The sequence below is a fragment of the Lytechinus pictus genome, chromosome 5 (assembly GCF_037042905.1).
Source record: "Lytechinus pictus isolate F3 Inbred chromosome 5, Lp3.0, whole genome shotgun sequence".
Lineage (NCBI taxonomy): Eukaryota > Metazoa > Echinodermata > Echinoidea > Temnopleuroida > Toxopneustidae > Lytechinus > Lytechinus pictus.
Genome location: NC_087249.1, coordinates 39,565,873 through 39,583,122, shown reverse-complemented (window position 1 = coordinate 39,583,122; position 17,250 = coordinate 39,565,873).

The following is a 17,250-nucleotide window of genomic DNA, read 5'->3' as shown; positions in this document are numbered from 1 at the left end:
CGGTTAAACCGTTTGCTCTTTGCTTTCAAATACCGAAGTTCTTTCTTAAAAATATTGAATGTGTCGAATAGCTTCACGCCTCATAGAAGCGTGCATTATTCCTCCTTTTTGTGACCACCATGCGTGTTTTCCGCAAGCATGAATCTCAATGTCTCCTTATCTGACATGCCACTGACATGGAGAACAATAAGACGGAAAAAGCAAATGTCATGATAATACCTCAAGCTTGTCTGGCTCACCTTTGCAACTAGTTTTTTTTCGTGCATGCTCTTCTTCTAATCGGCTTACAACCAGCCGTAATGTTCTTGAGCTTTCTAAGGTGACTGGAAAATAAGTACTATTTGAATGAAACAGCCTTTTGCAGCTTCTGAAAATACAAAAATTAAAAATGCAACTAAAATCAAGAATATGTATGGACGATATTTAGCTCTAGAAAATTTTTACTGGTGATATCAATTTTCTTCTGATAGCCTCCTAGAATTTATTATAAACCTAACGGATTCCAAGGTGATGTTTGTCCACCTTGATGTTTTACATTTAAGAATTTCATCGCACAAATTCACTTAAAACGGACGTGAAAAGTGTTTTCGAACTTGTGAAATTAAATACAACTTCTGTTTTTAAATACAACTTAATAACTTTTAACCGTAGAAACAAATTCAAAATCTCAAACAGAGAGTTGCGTTATTTAACATGATTCAAGCGATTAGGAAGATATGAAATTTTAAGATCATAGACAGAGACTAGACGGTTCGAGACCAAGACCAGAGTGGTCGAGACCACCGTCTTTGAAAACTGGTCTCAAGACTGGTCTTAAGAGCAAGACCAGTCTTGAAACCTCCAACTTTGCTGACGACCATTCATTCTTTTATCAGTGTTTTTTTTTTGGATATTAATAGGACCCTTCGGTAGACCAGCAGCACAATGGTTGAATCAGACCCTTGGTCATTTCAAGAAATACTCTTTCTTCCCTCCCCCCCCCCCCCATATGCGCATCAACAGTGCCGGCAAAACTCAGCTCCATACTCTTATTCTATCCTTCATTCGCACTCTTCACGCAACCTGCAAAAACCGTCTCAGCAACATTTCTACCGCTAACAACCCATAGAAAGTATCTTCAGTTACTTCAGCTGATATCAACGAAGTCCGACCTTAACGGAGGAAGGATACAAGATAGGGGGAGGGGGGGGGGGATGCTGATCAAGGCTCTCCTCCCGTTTTCATTTTGTTAAAATCACATGAATTACTTTGTGACGGCAATACATTCACATGTTCAAATCAAATCTAATCAAATCAAATAGACGTCTAAAATTTGACAACCTTTCTCCCTCAAGGTCTTCGGTACGCTCCACTTATCTTCTTATCCATAGTACCATTTATAGGCGAATCTATACCCCCAAATTTCATCCAATATATCCAATTGAGGATCCTCCTCGCTTGATGCACCCCTAATTAATCTAGTGGTCAGGCTAATCCCGCCCTGATCATAAACTCGACGTAATTATCATTAGACTGTTGGGAAGGGTGCATTAAGAGTGATGAAAAAGGACAGCCAAGTACCTTCTTCACCGTCTCCTTCCATTACAAGATGTTTCCCATTTATGAAAACTGCCCAACCTCCATCTGTGGCATGTATGGGGCGGAAATAAGAAGTAATGACGTGATTATGTACGATATCGTATGCCAGTATTGGTAAAGCGTTTATTTGTTTTGTATTATGTATTTGACTCCGATTAGAAAGCTTCATTAACATCATACATCAATATTTCGAATTACGATACAGTGGCCCATATTCTGTAGTCTGGGGGCTCCGTAACGCAAAGGTTTGCGATGGATTGCAAATATGAAAGAACCGGATTGATCGGTCCCTGGTCCGTATTTGAAACCAAGTGCGCGTGTAACATTGATATTGATCGGTAAGTTCATCCGGCCATTGATCGCTAATCTTTGTGTTACGGAGCCCAGTTTAACTTACCCCATGATCTAATTTTGTATCAAAATTATTGGAAGCCAAACATGACAATTTTTTAACATTTCTTATGTTCGCTCTGCTCTTTCATCAAGCTATAATACTAATAGTGGCTAAATGTATTTAGTTATCATTCCCAGACACTTTTGAATGAGTCAAATGGCAGATGTGCTGATTAATCGAACCTCTATACTGTTATAGATTAGTGTATCAATTGGCTATTCATAGTCGAACCCCAACTTTAGACCTGACTGTCAACTAAACTTGAGTTCTGAATATGTGCCGTTATCATCAATTCATAGCGAACATGTTTGTTTAAGGACATGCCTTTTGAAACTCTGATTTCCTTTATTTGTTTATGTGTTAAATTATATTAATGTAATATTCTATCGGAGCTGCAAGGTGCCATTCAATAAGACCACTAGTAGAGATTAATCATAGGGAACATTGCGTTATGGAACAGTAGATATAAATGTAACAAAATGGCGCATTAGGCACGAAAGGAACCTTCATTCATATAATGTCGTCTCCCTAATACAGTGGCTGATCGAGGGGTGGGGGTAGCGTCTAAACCCCACCTCGGGCTCTCTGAAAATAGTTTTAAAAAGGAGTGTGGGATCAAACTCAAACACCCCTTCCCTGTTTACGAGGGTCGTGAAAGCAGATCAGTGGCGGGGATCTACGGGGAAGGAGGGGGGGGGGAGGATGGGACGCATTACGTTGCAGTTCATGGTTATTGGGTCACACCAACTTGTCAAACCACCCTCTTAGCAAAAAGCTAGCTCCGCCATCCGCCGCTGATACATCAACCTTGTAGATTAATGTTCCCCATCTACACTGTTAGAAATTTTTTCCTAAAAAAAACCCCAAACGTTCCTGCAGCAGAGTCTCGAGAACACCTGTAATCTTACTGCACTGTGTAATCTATACATGCATTTGTGTAAAATTACAGAAAATTGGTATCTGGTGTATAATTATGTAACCTTGCAAATTTATTGTAACAATACTGTTTTCCTTTTTTTTTTTAACAGACCTGTTCTGTAAAATTGTGGAAATATTGTAGAAAATATTTCCTGTTATAACAATTTAGAGAATGAGTTTGGTTATTTCCTTCTGTATTTTTTTATTTTTCTTTTGTAAAATCTTCTGTTTTTTTTTTTCTATAACAGTGTAGGGTGCTCGTCCCAGCGGCCTCGTTAATCGCACGTTCACACAAGGAAAATTGACTCCAGACCGACCATATTTATTACGTTAATTTTAGTGACACACATCAGTCGGTGTGGCTGTAACATTGTGTGAATCGAGTATCATGTTTGAAGGAAGTTCGTTTAAAAGCTGGAGAGTTTGAATGTATCAAAAGGTTTTAAAAAATCCAATTCATTATCATGTTCGCCCAATCGTGTTGGTCTCATGGTCATTCGCATGGCACGCAGGGAGCTAATTGCTACAGATCATTATACTTCTTGAAATATAGTCAAAAGCCGATATAATGTACACATTGAAGTGCCCTTGGGTATTCAGAATCAATGAAAGAGAGAGGGGGGAGGGGGGGGGGCACATTGCTTTATATTGAAATTGACATATGAAGGACATGGTAAATGGGTCATTTCATCTCCCGATCTGGAGCGAGCCAACCATTTTTCAATTAATGCAAATAGCACCCCTTGGAATAAAATATTTAAGGGTTAAAAAGCAGAACATGCTCTCAAGTTAAAAGGTCAACGTGCTTCATTTAATTAATAGAAACAAGGCTAGAATGGTTGTTGTGTATAGGTCTATTCGTCTTCTTTCCGATTCGCCTACCCCCCACATGGTCTTATCCTAGTCCATCTACTAATCATTTGGTCTAATTACCATTGAGCCCAGTAACCATTTTGACTGATTATCAGTTAGTTAGGCTATATCAAGTGAATGTTAAAATAGTTATTCTAATATTCACTCGGTCTAACACCGCTCATTCAACATGATTAGACGAACCGTTTTGAAACAATAGTTTTTTCGACGGGGTAAAAATGTAATAATAAGTAGATGAAGTGAATTTTTTTAAGGTTTTCACTCGAAAATAAAGGTGGTTTTTGCTAAATTTCTACTTATTAGCATATATTTCCAGGGGTGCTGTCTATGGTGAAAAGCACACGCAGCACCCCAAGCAAATCTTGGGGAGGGGTGCTTCAGCGCCCCCAGTACCCTGCTTCCCAGGGGCATGAGACTTGTACTAAGTGGGTATTAGGCCAAGTACAGTGTAGACCAACGTTAATAAAAGGACAAGTCCACCCCAACAAAAAGTTTATTTGAATAAAAAGAGAAAAATCGAACGAGCATAACACTGAAAATGTCATCAAAATCGGATGTAAAATAAGAGAGTTATAACATTTTAAAGTTTTGCTTAATTTCACATAATAGTTATATGCACATCCCGGTTGGTATGCAAATGAGGAAACTGATGACATCACTCACTCACTTTTTCTTTTGTATTTTATTATAAGAAATATGAAATATTCTAATTTTCTCCTTATTGTCCTGTGAAACAAAGTTTTATTTCTCACTGAACATGTGGAATTACCCTTGTTTAACATTATATGGTTCAGTCAAGTTGGTCCTTATATTGTCAAATCTGTAAAAATTGAAATATTGTATAATTCAAACAATAAAAAACAAAAATAAATAGTGAGTGAGGGACATCATCGATTCTCTCATTTGCATGTGACTAAATTATGCATATAACTATTTTGTGAAAAATAAGCGAAACTTTAAAATGTCACTACTTTCTTATTTTACATCCGATTTCGATGAAATTTTTAGCATTATGCTAGTCTGATTTTTCTCTTTTGATTCAAATTAACATTTTTATGAGGTGGACTTGACCTTTAAGCCAAATTGATAGGAGGCCACGGGTTTATTTGACTTTCTGAAGAGCAGACCAACGGCTTGTAAACCAAGTAAATATCAACGGATGGAATGACATACCAAATGTATATTAGTATTGCAATTGGATTCGAATTTCGTTTGTATAAACGTTTCCCTATCATTACGTATTGTTTTCCCCGTGTTTCGCTAGCATACCGTTGAGATGAAAGAAATAATAGCAGCCGTAATTGCTCTCCCGCGATGCGGCCTTAATTGCATGGGTTTGTCATACATTAAGAAGAAATCCAATTGACCCGAATAATCTTTAAATTTCTTAAACTATTTTTTTCTTTCCATCCACTCGTCATGCTTAGTACAAAGTGCATTGCACCTGATCTTTGAGCCACTGGTAAGTGTTTTAAATATTTTTTTTTCGTCAGGCGTGTGATGAATGGTGGTGGGATCATCAAGTAGGGCCAGGGACCCGAATTTCCTTGTTTATGTATCTTCATCTTCCTCTTCCGCTTTCGAAATTTATTCTATTTTTTTTTCGTGGCAGGGATTTCCAAGGAAAATATCCGGTGCATGTTTTGGAGTTTGATAGTCTGATAGAAATGCCTTACGTTGATATGTGATGGTGGTGCTTTTGATGACACTTTTAGAATAAAAAAAACAAAATCCCCTTTTTTCTAAGAAATGTAATGTAAGCGTTAAATTGTTAGGGAGCTATCTTCGCTATGGCAATATACTTTTTACAAAAAACACACACATTCTTTCCAATTTAACATAATGAAACGGCAATTCGGAGAATGATTACATGGGACTTACGAAAAGACACGCATTCCGTGACATTCATGTTCGTTTGCTATTATCAACTACTATTCACCATCTCGAGGGTTGTCACACAAGCGAAACTATCTCCAGAACGATCAAATTTAATACATTATTCCTAATGACAAACCATCGATCAAATTAGAATCGGATTCGTCGGTGTGACTAAGGCATAGCCAACCACGTCGTGTTTTCAGCTGTCACGCGCGTAAAATATTCCCCATAGACTTGTGTGTTAAAATGGCACTTTGAAAAATAAAAAATAAACGTGAAATTAGAGTTTACGTGTTTACTACTGTTTCATTTTATATCTGACCAGAATAGGGTACGGTAGCCAGCTCATTTTAAAAATAAATCGCCATTTATGAAGATAACTATGATGTGATCAAATATATCAATTGAAACAGTAAAATAGCCCTAATTCTTCCGCCAGTCAAAAAATAGTTCCAAAGTCATTGATATATCTTTCCAATTTGGGCAAATGAAGTTCAGTAGTTACCATTTCTAGAATCAGTGTTAAATTTTCAATCATATTCATACACTTTTGTCAATCAGCAATATCAATTTGAAAAAAAAAATCGAATGGTTGGGTCGAACGAATATCTTTAGTAATTAGGCTCATGGAACCTTCAGAGCTTATTCGTGCCTACGGATCATTGTGGGCTAAATTCAATAATCATCTACAAGAGGTGATATCAAAAATGTTCTGACGTAACACTTGACGTCACGTCCTTACAATAATAATCAGTCTTTGTGCGCCGGCATAATTTAAACCATCGCTATCATTGACACGCAAGTTGCTACCGATACTTGATGAATGATTAGGAGATGCTTTATGATGGCACGCACATCAGAACACATTAACAGTCAACATGGCAATTAATTACAATTAATGTATTTTATTCAATTTGAATATATTTTGGTCATAATTGAAGGGAGTGAGCACTTCCGTTCACTGTACTTCTGCTTCAAATATCAGTAATAGGATTTTTAAAGTAGGGGGCAACTTGCTAACCAAAGAAAATGTTGGGACAGGGGCGGACTAGGAAACATCGCGTATACTGGAAATCGAGCGCCAAGCACGAGTTTTATTGAGGGTGGTGCGAAGAAAAGAATGAGAAGAAATAGCAGCTGGATGACAATATATTAACATTTTCATTTCACAGTACTGTACTGCGTAAATACGAAGATTATAACAAATTACACTTACTCTTCACACATCTTTTATAAATTTTTATCCCATTTTTCAAAACTTCCCGGGGCCACCTGGGAGGGCGTAAGGGTTTTAACTGATGGGGCGAATGTGCGTGTGTGGGTGGGGGGGGGGGGTGGCTTGCATGTAAAGAAAGAACAACAACTCGAATAACAGAGACATACACTAAATTTCTTTAACGATAGAAAAAAAATCGAAACTGCAAAATTGCGTACGATTAGAATACTTCCAACAGTATCTAGGGGAAAATAAAAAAGGGAAACGAATCAAGATATCGCTTTAAAAACCCAATGTACCGTGAAACCTCTAACCACACTGGTTAAGAGAGTGAAGAATGGTAGATGGATAAAATACTAATTTCTCTTGGATAAAGGATTCTTGGTTTATAAATGTTTATTCTCGCGAGCGACACCAAGTGCCTATTATTTGTCTCCATATTTATCTTCTTATTCTTTTTTTTTCTTTTTTGACGATAAAGTCAATTCCCATTCAAAGTACGAGGGTTTTTTAGTAATGGGTTTGAGGAAGGCATTGGATCTATATATGATTGAAAAGTCAGGGGGTGGAAATGGGGGTCCACCTTTTCTTTCAAAACTATTTGACATGCAAAAATTTGTATATATCATCACTCCTGAAATTGTTTGAGGGTGTTGAGTGTGCATCCCGTCACCCCGCTATAAAGGCTCCTCATCGCTGACTCTTCTTCATCAAGCTAATGGACCTTCTGCTCTGTTGTTCAACTGGTCTCCTTTGTCCGGAATAATTAGAAAAGTGATCCACGGTGGTCGAATATACAAACATGCTGGGCAAACCCCTATATCCGATGTCTACATATCAATCATAAAGTATAAAGTTCGAAGTGTTTATTATTTTCATAATGGATGTATTCATCCGTATTCATATCTACTCCATCTAAGATCAATGAAGCTATTCACTGAAGTTCATGGTCAGTATACCATGATCAGATGATTACATTTTGTAATTAAGGTAATCAATAAGAACCCTAAAAAACCGAATTGATTAGTGTCCATCAGTCCATAGTTACATGTCTATCATTTTAAGTTAAGCCGATATCCGGCGGAGGTATCTCCATCATGTCTATGACAAAAAGAAGAGTGAAGTCATTTAGAAGGGTTACTCTATATACCCCCACCGTAGTTAGACTTGATCAAACTTTATATTTCACTATTAACTACAAAATGAAAAAAAAAATCAATTTCATATAGTCATAATATCCCACATCTATTCAAGCACTCGAAGAAAACAGAATTTCTTTCTTTGTTTGTTAATAATAAAATGTAACTTTATGCATATTTACATGCATTTACCAGCTATTATCGGTAGTACTGAAATAGTTTCAAATTTGTGTTTTTCTTTGAAATTTCATAAACATTTTATTCAATCTCAGTGGGGTACCGTGGGTCACGGCATTGGGGGGGGGGGGCACCAGCAAAGTCAGTTGCCAGGTATACTGTCCTAATAGAGGCATTTTAAGGACAATGCCAATAAAAGGATATATATCTCACTGATCAAATAATGCGAGCGAGCGCGAAGCGCGAGCTGAAATTTTTTAATATTCAGACCTAAAAAAAGTGACATTAATAACTTTTGTAATCACGATACGTACCCGTCTCGCTAAACACAATGCGAGCGCAAAGCGCGAGCTGAAATTTGTGCATATATTGACCACAAATAGGTACATTTTAAGGACTATACTTTAGGAATCCTTTGAGAGTACATACATATCTTACCATAGTCATCTTATGCGAGTGCCAAGCGCTTGTTGATTTTGCTGGAATTACATCTAAACACATGAAGCACTTTTTAAAGTCATTGTAATCATGATTTTCACACGCATCTCACTAATCAAATATTGCCAGCGCGAAGCGCAAGCTGAAAATTTAGGAAATTCAGACCTGAAGCATGTGAAGAGGGACATTCTAAGGCTTGTTTGTAGGAATTCTCATAGACCATACGTGACTAACAAAATGACGCGAGAGCTGAAAATATTTGATATTCAGATCAGAACATGGAGCGTTTTAAGGACTGATTTTAGGGATTCATGAAGAGCAGACATATCTCACCAATCCACTAATGCGAACGTACGCACGGACGGGAAATGTTTTAAAATTGGGCAATCACTTTAAGTAGTCATGAAAAGAAGCATAATATGTCACTACATAAAACAATAAAACTCGAAGTGCGAGAATTGACTTGAAATTAAACGGGAGGTTTTAGTATAACAGGATTATATATATCTCGTTAAACAGACAATGCGAGCACCAGGAACAATAAAGACATAAGCCCTGAGCAAATTATTTTTCATAAAGTTATGAAAAAAATCTTTCTGATGTAATATAACATGACATAATTATAATATAATATAATATACCATTATGATGAACAATCATTCTTCTTTCCCACTAACGTTTATCTTCCTTTCTCCCTATTTTTCTCCTTTTCCCCGTTTTTTTTTTTTTTTTTTTTTTTTTTTTTTGGGGGGGGGGCAGCCGATGGGGGGGGGGGGGGGTGGGCACGTGCCCCCCCCCATGCCCCCCGTAGTTACGCCACTGTAATCAATCGTATACAGTTCGTAAAAACGCCTTCATTATTTATTTATTTATTTATTTCTGATATTTTGACAGGGTAGCCCATTCACCAATAAGTAGTGGTCTTCCATGGGGCCCTGAATAACAATAAACATGTTTACAAAATGCATAACGTATGTACAGAATGATACGGCATTAATATTCACATTAGGATTTGAATGTAAAACGAAACATTAACAAACTTAGCAGCAAACAAAACGCAGACGGGCACTCGTTTGACCTATAATCAAATATCAATAAATCAAATTAACTAAGAACGACATCTTGAAAATACTGATAATATACACCAAATCATCAAGGTCATGCTAACACAAAATATGCACAACAATGGATGTTCCGCAAGTTATTTATAAATTACAAGTTCTTCTAAACACTGTCTTAAATGAAATGACAGAAGAAGCTGTTCTAATTGAATTATCAAGCTTATTCCATTCAAATATTGAAGATACAATTGGACTACACTTAGTCAGTGCGAAACTTGGGCACGCGTAAATATCCACTGTCTCTCTGTCTGGTATGATGTTCATGTACATCATTTGGATTGGTTAAGTTTACCTGAAGGTAAGAAGGTGCTAAATTATTAACACATTTATATATCATCAAAACGCGACTGAGCTCAAATCGTTTGTCTAGTGTCATCCAACAAAGACTTGCGAACAAATCAGCCGACGGTGTGTCGTATGTCTTGTTCCATATTATTCTTGCAGCCCTGTTCTGAATTTTTTGCAGCTTAATTGTATGGGATTGAAATCTATTCGACCATACAGCAGAACAGTAATCAAATCTTGGCAACACTAAACTGTTATAAATCAACTTTAAGGTATTTTGGTAAATTGAACTCTACTTATCAAATCACCGTTTAACGAAATCGTGAAAGAATCTATTTTCCTGAGATTAGCACGAGAACCTATTATCATGACACAGGTTTTTCCAGTGTTGAGGACGAGCTGATTATCTTTAATCCATGCCATGACCTTGTTTAATGCAACAGTTCATTTTTCTTCCAAAACTCTCGCATCATTCGCAGTGACGGTAAGTGTCGTGTCGTCATAACCGCGTAGCCAGGATTTCATTTTGGAGGGGGCGGTAAATGCACGCGAAGCGTGCCAACGCTTACAGAGCGCGCGAAGCGCGCTCCCTAGGGGGTGGGTGCAGGGAGGGGGAGTTTCCCCCTCCATCGCGAAGCGCGAAGCTTTTGGAGAATGATAAATTAAAATGAAAAGGAGTCGTCTCTCTTGTCTCTAGTATCTATATCAGCTCCAATTCAGTTGACTATATTGTGATTTTGAACCTGGTTTTCCTGAACCTTGTTTTCAAAAAAGATTGTGAACGCACAAAAAAGGAATATATACAATGGAGGAAATTAAAATGATAATAACCCCGCGCGAAGTGCGGAAGCTAAAGCGTTTTATCAATTTTTTGCCATGGAAAGGGTCCCGAGAAAAGGATATTCTCAAACATATATTGAATACTTCCCTTGGAAAGATCAGATTTGATTACAAACAATTTAGCGACAGTGCATATCTTTAACTCGCAAAACAGAGGAGAAGAAGTGTATATGCCAGGAGGAAGATATTCCTCCCCGCGCAGAGCAACGAAACTCTGAAATTTCAAAGGGCGGATGTTTCATCAAAATAATGCAGATATCTCCAATACCCCATCGGCTCTAATTCAATTAATTTTCTAAGATTATTGAACTTCATTAAAAGGAAAATAGTGCGCAAAAAGTTGAAACTTCTGTGATTTATTGAAATTATATAAAAAGGATGCCTAATTTCTTTGACTTATCCTGAAGCGCTTCATTTTGAATTATAAAGAAACTTAAGAGTCATTCAAAATTTCAAACTGAGGGCGAAAAACAGGACAGGAGATGAATGTACAGGGAAATGACATGAAGTTGAATAGAATTTGATAAAAAATATTGTACTTTTTTATTTAATACCCTTATACGATACGAATTTTATACCTTCCTCTTTTTGGATTAGGAACCTGTTTGCCCCAAAAATTGTGGTTGTTTAGTAATGAGCTGAAAAGCGGGAGAAGTTGACTTTATGGAGGTGACGGCAGAAATTGATATAAAGATTTTACCCGCCCGGAGCCGACCCGACCAGAAGTTGCGCGATCAATTAATAAAAAAAGATAACTTCATATACTTCGGCCTAACCTTACTCTAATTCCATGCCCTAATGAATACATTTGAACTTTAACTGGAAATAAACACATATAGCTGAGGTAGAAAAACAGGGTTAGAGAAAGGGTGGGGGAAACAATGGAGATCTTCAATATTTTCATTTAACCGCGCGCTGCGCGGAAGCAAAATTCATAATCATAAATCTAGAGCAAGAGTGAAGGAGTTTCTCTTTTGAGAAAAAAAAGAATAAAAAGAAAAAAAAACACAAAGCTACCTTTCTTCCCTTTCCTCCCTTCCCTTTTCCTTTTCTCCTCTCTTTTTTTTCCTTCTTTTTTTTCTTTTTGGGGACGTTTTGGGGGGGCGACCGCAATCACCGCCCCCCCCCTGGCTACGCGCCTGTGTCGTCAGCGTACATATCTATGATACCTTCATGAATACTTTCAGGTAAACTATTAACATGTATTGAAAATAAAAGGGGACCTAGAATTGACCCTTGTGGCACGCCTAATTTGACGATTGAAGGGTGCGATTTGGCTCCTTTGAATTGTGTCACTTGTTGTCGATCAAATAAATATGATTTGAACCAAGTGATAGTCCTATTACTACAACCAATGCAAGCTAATTTCTTTAAAAGCAGCCCATGGTCCACGGTATCAAAGGCCTTCCGAAGATCTATGAACGCAACTGCAGAAATTAAATTGTTATCAATGTTTAACGACCACTGATTTACAAGTTTTGCAAGGGCAGTAGTTGTTGAATGCATAGGCCGAAAACCAGATTGAATCGGGTGTAATAAATCATTTGAGTCCAAAAATTTTCATAGAGCTGTTGGTGAACAGCCCTTTCTAAAATTTAACTCACGATTGGTAATATAGAAATGGGGCGGTAATTATTCAACGAAGACATATCACCAGATTTAAATATTGGTACTACCCGAGCCTTTTTCCATTCACGAGGAACAACTCCAGTAGAAAGGGATTTGTTAATAATACCACAAAGGGACTCTGTGATAACATTTTTTTGTCATCTTTAAAAGTTTGCAGCTGAAATGATCTTCCCCAGTTGATTTATCTATACTCAGATTTATCAATCTGTTTCAAAACAAAATCTCTAGTAATCTCAGTTAGATCGCCTTAGGAAACTCCAACATAATGCTGCCCGTATCGTCACCATGTCCCCCAAGAGGAATCACATAACCCCCATTCTCAAATCTCTTCACTGGTTACCCGTTGTACAGCGCATTACATTTAAAATCCTACTACTTGTTTTCCATTCTATTCACAGAACTGCACCTCAATACAACTCTTCTTTGATTACTCCATACAATCCCTCTCGCAACCTTAGATCTTCTCGTTCATTCTTACTCACTGTACCACAATCTCATAATTAATGGGGGGATCGATCATTTCAACATGCTGGGCCTTTCCTATGGAATAAACTGCCAATAGAAATCCGCAATATTTCTTGTCTCACCACTTTCAAAAGTTCTCTTAAAACCTGGTTATTCACGCAAGCTTTTAGGTAATTGTTATTCTACCCCTCTTTTTAGTAGGTTTTCTTTCTTCATTCCTTTCTTTTTATTTTTCCTTTTCTTTTCTTTTCTTTATTGCGCCATGAGCATCTTTTTATGATGGATACCGGCGCATTACAAATGTTCATATTATTATTATTTTTTTTAATTTCAAGCTCAAATTGAGAGTGAATTGAACCAACATTTGTATCATCTTCTACTTGAACTCTCTGTTGAGACGTAGTAATGTAATTATGTTTATTATCATGATGATGGCGTGGTATCGAGTGATATATATTTGTTTTACTCGTTGTAAGTTTTCTTCAAATGTCCTTTATTTCTGAATTTTATGTAATATTGTTCTTTATGAAATTGTGGAAGGCTTATGAATAAAGATCGAGTGATTGACTGATATCTACTCCGTGACTAGTCAGTCATTCATTTTAGCTAATAATATGATAATTTTCCTGATGGTTGTTACGAATGAACGTGATCAACGTTCACAGTTTTGAGATAAGGATTTATCAAATAACAAGGATTCACATCGCAATATTATAAAAGTTTATAAAACAGTATCATTTTGCCCGGGCATTACAATAATTACGCGCACTTGTTACTTTTGAAATAGTCCGAATGTATTGAAGCTGTTCCAAAGGGTGCTCATGTGTATAATTCTTACCAATGCCCTCCATGATGTGTGTCATTTGTATACTATTGCCTTGTATAGTTTGCTATGTTTATGCCCCGTTTTCCTCGATATCTATATACAGTGAACTCTCTTTCAAGCTCTGGAGTGAATTCAGAATAATCAACCATGGACAGGAACTTACTCTTTTTCAAGGAAAGGCTTGAAACCACAGGTATGGATTTCAAAAAGTCTAACATACGATCAACCAAGCATGAAGCGCTCACCCCAAATGGGAGCACAATATTCTAAAAAAATCTTCTGAAATTAATAAATAATTAATACATTTTGTAAGGAAAATTGAAGTACATGAATAAGAGAACGACATATACGTCCATGATAGATAATTTAGAGCGAATCAAGAATTTTTTTTTTATAAATCGGGTTTTTTTGTGTATGTTACTCTTATGATATGTGTGGGGACTTTTGATTAGTTTTCCATTCATTTGGGCAATTCTTGGTGGAATTTCAGGATAGTTAAGCAACCGTTTCCCTACAAGCACTATCTAAAATCGATCTAGTACCACCTTGGAAGCGATGGTAATACGTTATGTCCATATCTAATAAGCCTATATATACTTAACTGACTGAGATTCTCTGAAGATATGAGGATGGTGTATTTTGTTTGTTTGTTTTTTTGCTTGCAAGCTTCTTGCCAATTTTTGGGCACCATTTCATTACAGCTTGTCATTCTCTGACAGTTACCAGAGGCCAGTGCTTCTCAGCCAATCAAAACCAAGGATTTCACTGAAATCGTCCGGGTTGGCAACTTAGTCAGTACAACGTCCCCCTACGCTTGCTGACACAAACACCCCCGATAGCCTTCTACCGTGGATACACATTGCAATCATTATTCAAGCATTGTAAATATCTTTCATGGTCATATAGGCCTTTTGCCTATAAAAACTTAGAACCAAATTAATGAATAAAATATAATAATTTTCAAATATTATATTGTGTGAGGATAAGTGATGATGTGAGTGTGTGCGCTTTCATTGGTGTGTGTGGATGCGTGAATGTGGGTGGGGTGTGCTTCTCGGATATGTCGCTGTTCAGAACGTAATTTTAAGTGAACTCGCATTGAATAAGTAAATATATGCGAAATTTTCATGTGAGATCTTTTTAATTGTGAACATAAAAAAGTAACGTAAAGTATAGTAAACGTAAAGTAAATCTTAAAAAGAAAAAAAAAACATGAGCACGATCAAATGAGATCCGGATTTTAGTAATTCGTAACGGTTAAGAGCCAAATCGTCCGGCCAGTTTTAAGGAACACTACATGAAGCAGAAGTATTCCTTCCACATGTAAAACAATATAAGTCAGTTTGAAGTATCTGATGCTCATTCACACCAAGAAAACCGAATACAAGTTGACCAATTATAGTGTGTTATAAGGTAGTAGTGCTGGTCGTTCTAGAGTTGATTTCATGAGCGTGACTGAAGCACTACCAGTACCACCCCAGGGACCGTTCCATAAAGCTGTTCTTAAGATAAGAGCGACTTTCATGTGGTAAATGATATATTCATTTGTGATTACTTTGCGCGTAAGAAATGTTCACCAGTCATTCTTAAAGTCGCTCTTAACTTACGAACAGCCTTGAAACACCCACCAGGACAGTTGATCCAAGCCAACATGGAACCTGGAGCCTCGTGGTTCACTGTTCATGGACTTTACCCTACACTTCTACCTCGATCCTAGCTTTTGCAGCACTGTACAAACGCTCTTTTAAGCACGTTGTTTAAGCCCATCACTCTAACAACTGTTGTTAATTTTTTTTCAACCGTTTAAACGTTTTAAACTAGTTGTTAAAAGTTTAAACAATTACAATAAAGATTAAACAATTTTTTTTAGAGTGACAGGCTCAAACAACGTGCTATCTTTTTTACTGTAAATATTCATTAACTTGCTTCATCTCATACGGGATTGCTAATTGACAGATGCACCGAATAGACCGATCAAAGCTATTACGTTATATCCTTTGATATATTATCGGTCCGTTCGGAGTAGGTATCGTTGGTGTGACCAAACCTCGACATCGGTGTCGAAGATCAAGGGCTGAGTCCCTTGGTGGACGACCGAAATCTCCTCGTAAGTGGAGCAGAAACGAGGCGGCTTAAAGCTCCCAGAACGCTGCCAAATCAGATTGAATGAGGAGGCACATATAGCACTGAACCAAGCACTAAAGAGATTAAAGAAGATTTATGAAGAGGCTACGGCGGATCTAGGTATATCATGGATCCTAGTATAGGAGGCGTGGATACCTCAGTGCCTATATGCAATCGTCGTTGGCAACAGAAGTTACTTGATGACATCCAGCTTCTTAATTAATTTGCCAAGCCGGTCAGAAATATCCCAATGAAATTGGGTTTCGCTCTACTGACTATCTACCGTACGTTACCACATCGCTTAACGAACCAGTGAGGGTCGCAGAATATAATCATCACAGAGTGAAGGCATTTTTATGGCATCCCTTTATCATCCAACAGAGTCGACAAGATTATCATTATAAAAAAAAACGATCAGTCTCAGAATCTCTGACTGATAGTTTTTTTTTAAAGTCGAAAATAGCTAAGGACAGGACAATAATTCCCTGAACAAGGCGCGGGTCGAGACGATTTATTTAGTTTTTTCATTGTTTTTCTATAATTGTTATCATTATTATTATTATTAATTAATCATTTAACTACTTCATTTATTTATTTATCTATTTTATCATTATTTTTTTTTTTGGGGGGGGGGGAAGGGGGGCTTTTGGGGGTCCGAATGATTTGTGACATTAGTCATTTCAATACAAACTCTCGGCATGGGGGAGGGAGACTACTGAGGCAGCTAGCAATTGGTGTCTGTAATATCAGCACCCCCCCCCCCCCCGCGGGCTCCGATAATATTCGGAGTTTTTTTCAACAAAAAAAGAAGTCAAATACAAACTGTACAAGAATGCATTTTAGAATCATTCCATCTTCATGGTTTAACACCCAGTGCCTGCGATTTCGTTTCGCGATAAGGGGTCTTGCTCTTAATGTTTCGATCGGAGATGGGCTGGAATAAAATGCATAAAGACTAGTGTCTATGTATTCTGAATTAGCAACTTTGATATATCTATGATTTTTATTTGCTCGTGTTTTTGTTCTTCAAAGATTGAAAATGACAGAAAATCAATGTCACCTTATTCCTTGTCCGAGGTAATGATGTAAGGAGATATGAAATACCCCCTTTCACCGTCATCCTCTAAAATCTTAAACAAAGAGGATTGAAAGACTAGGCCTGCTGGGAAATTCCAAGAGCAGGTGAATTAAAAAAGTGCTTGACCAATTGGAGGAAAGTTAAACTCTCAGCGATCATGACAGGTGAAAAAGGTCAAGATGCTCCAACAGGAATGTATTCTATCAAAAAGAAGATGAGCAGACGACGGTAACCATGGATACCACCAAATGATCAAAGGACAACAGTCATG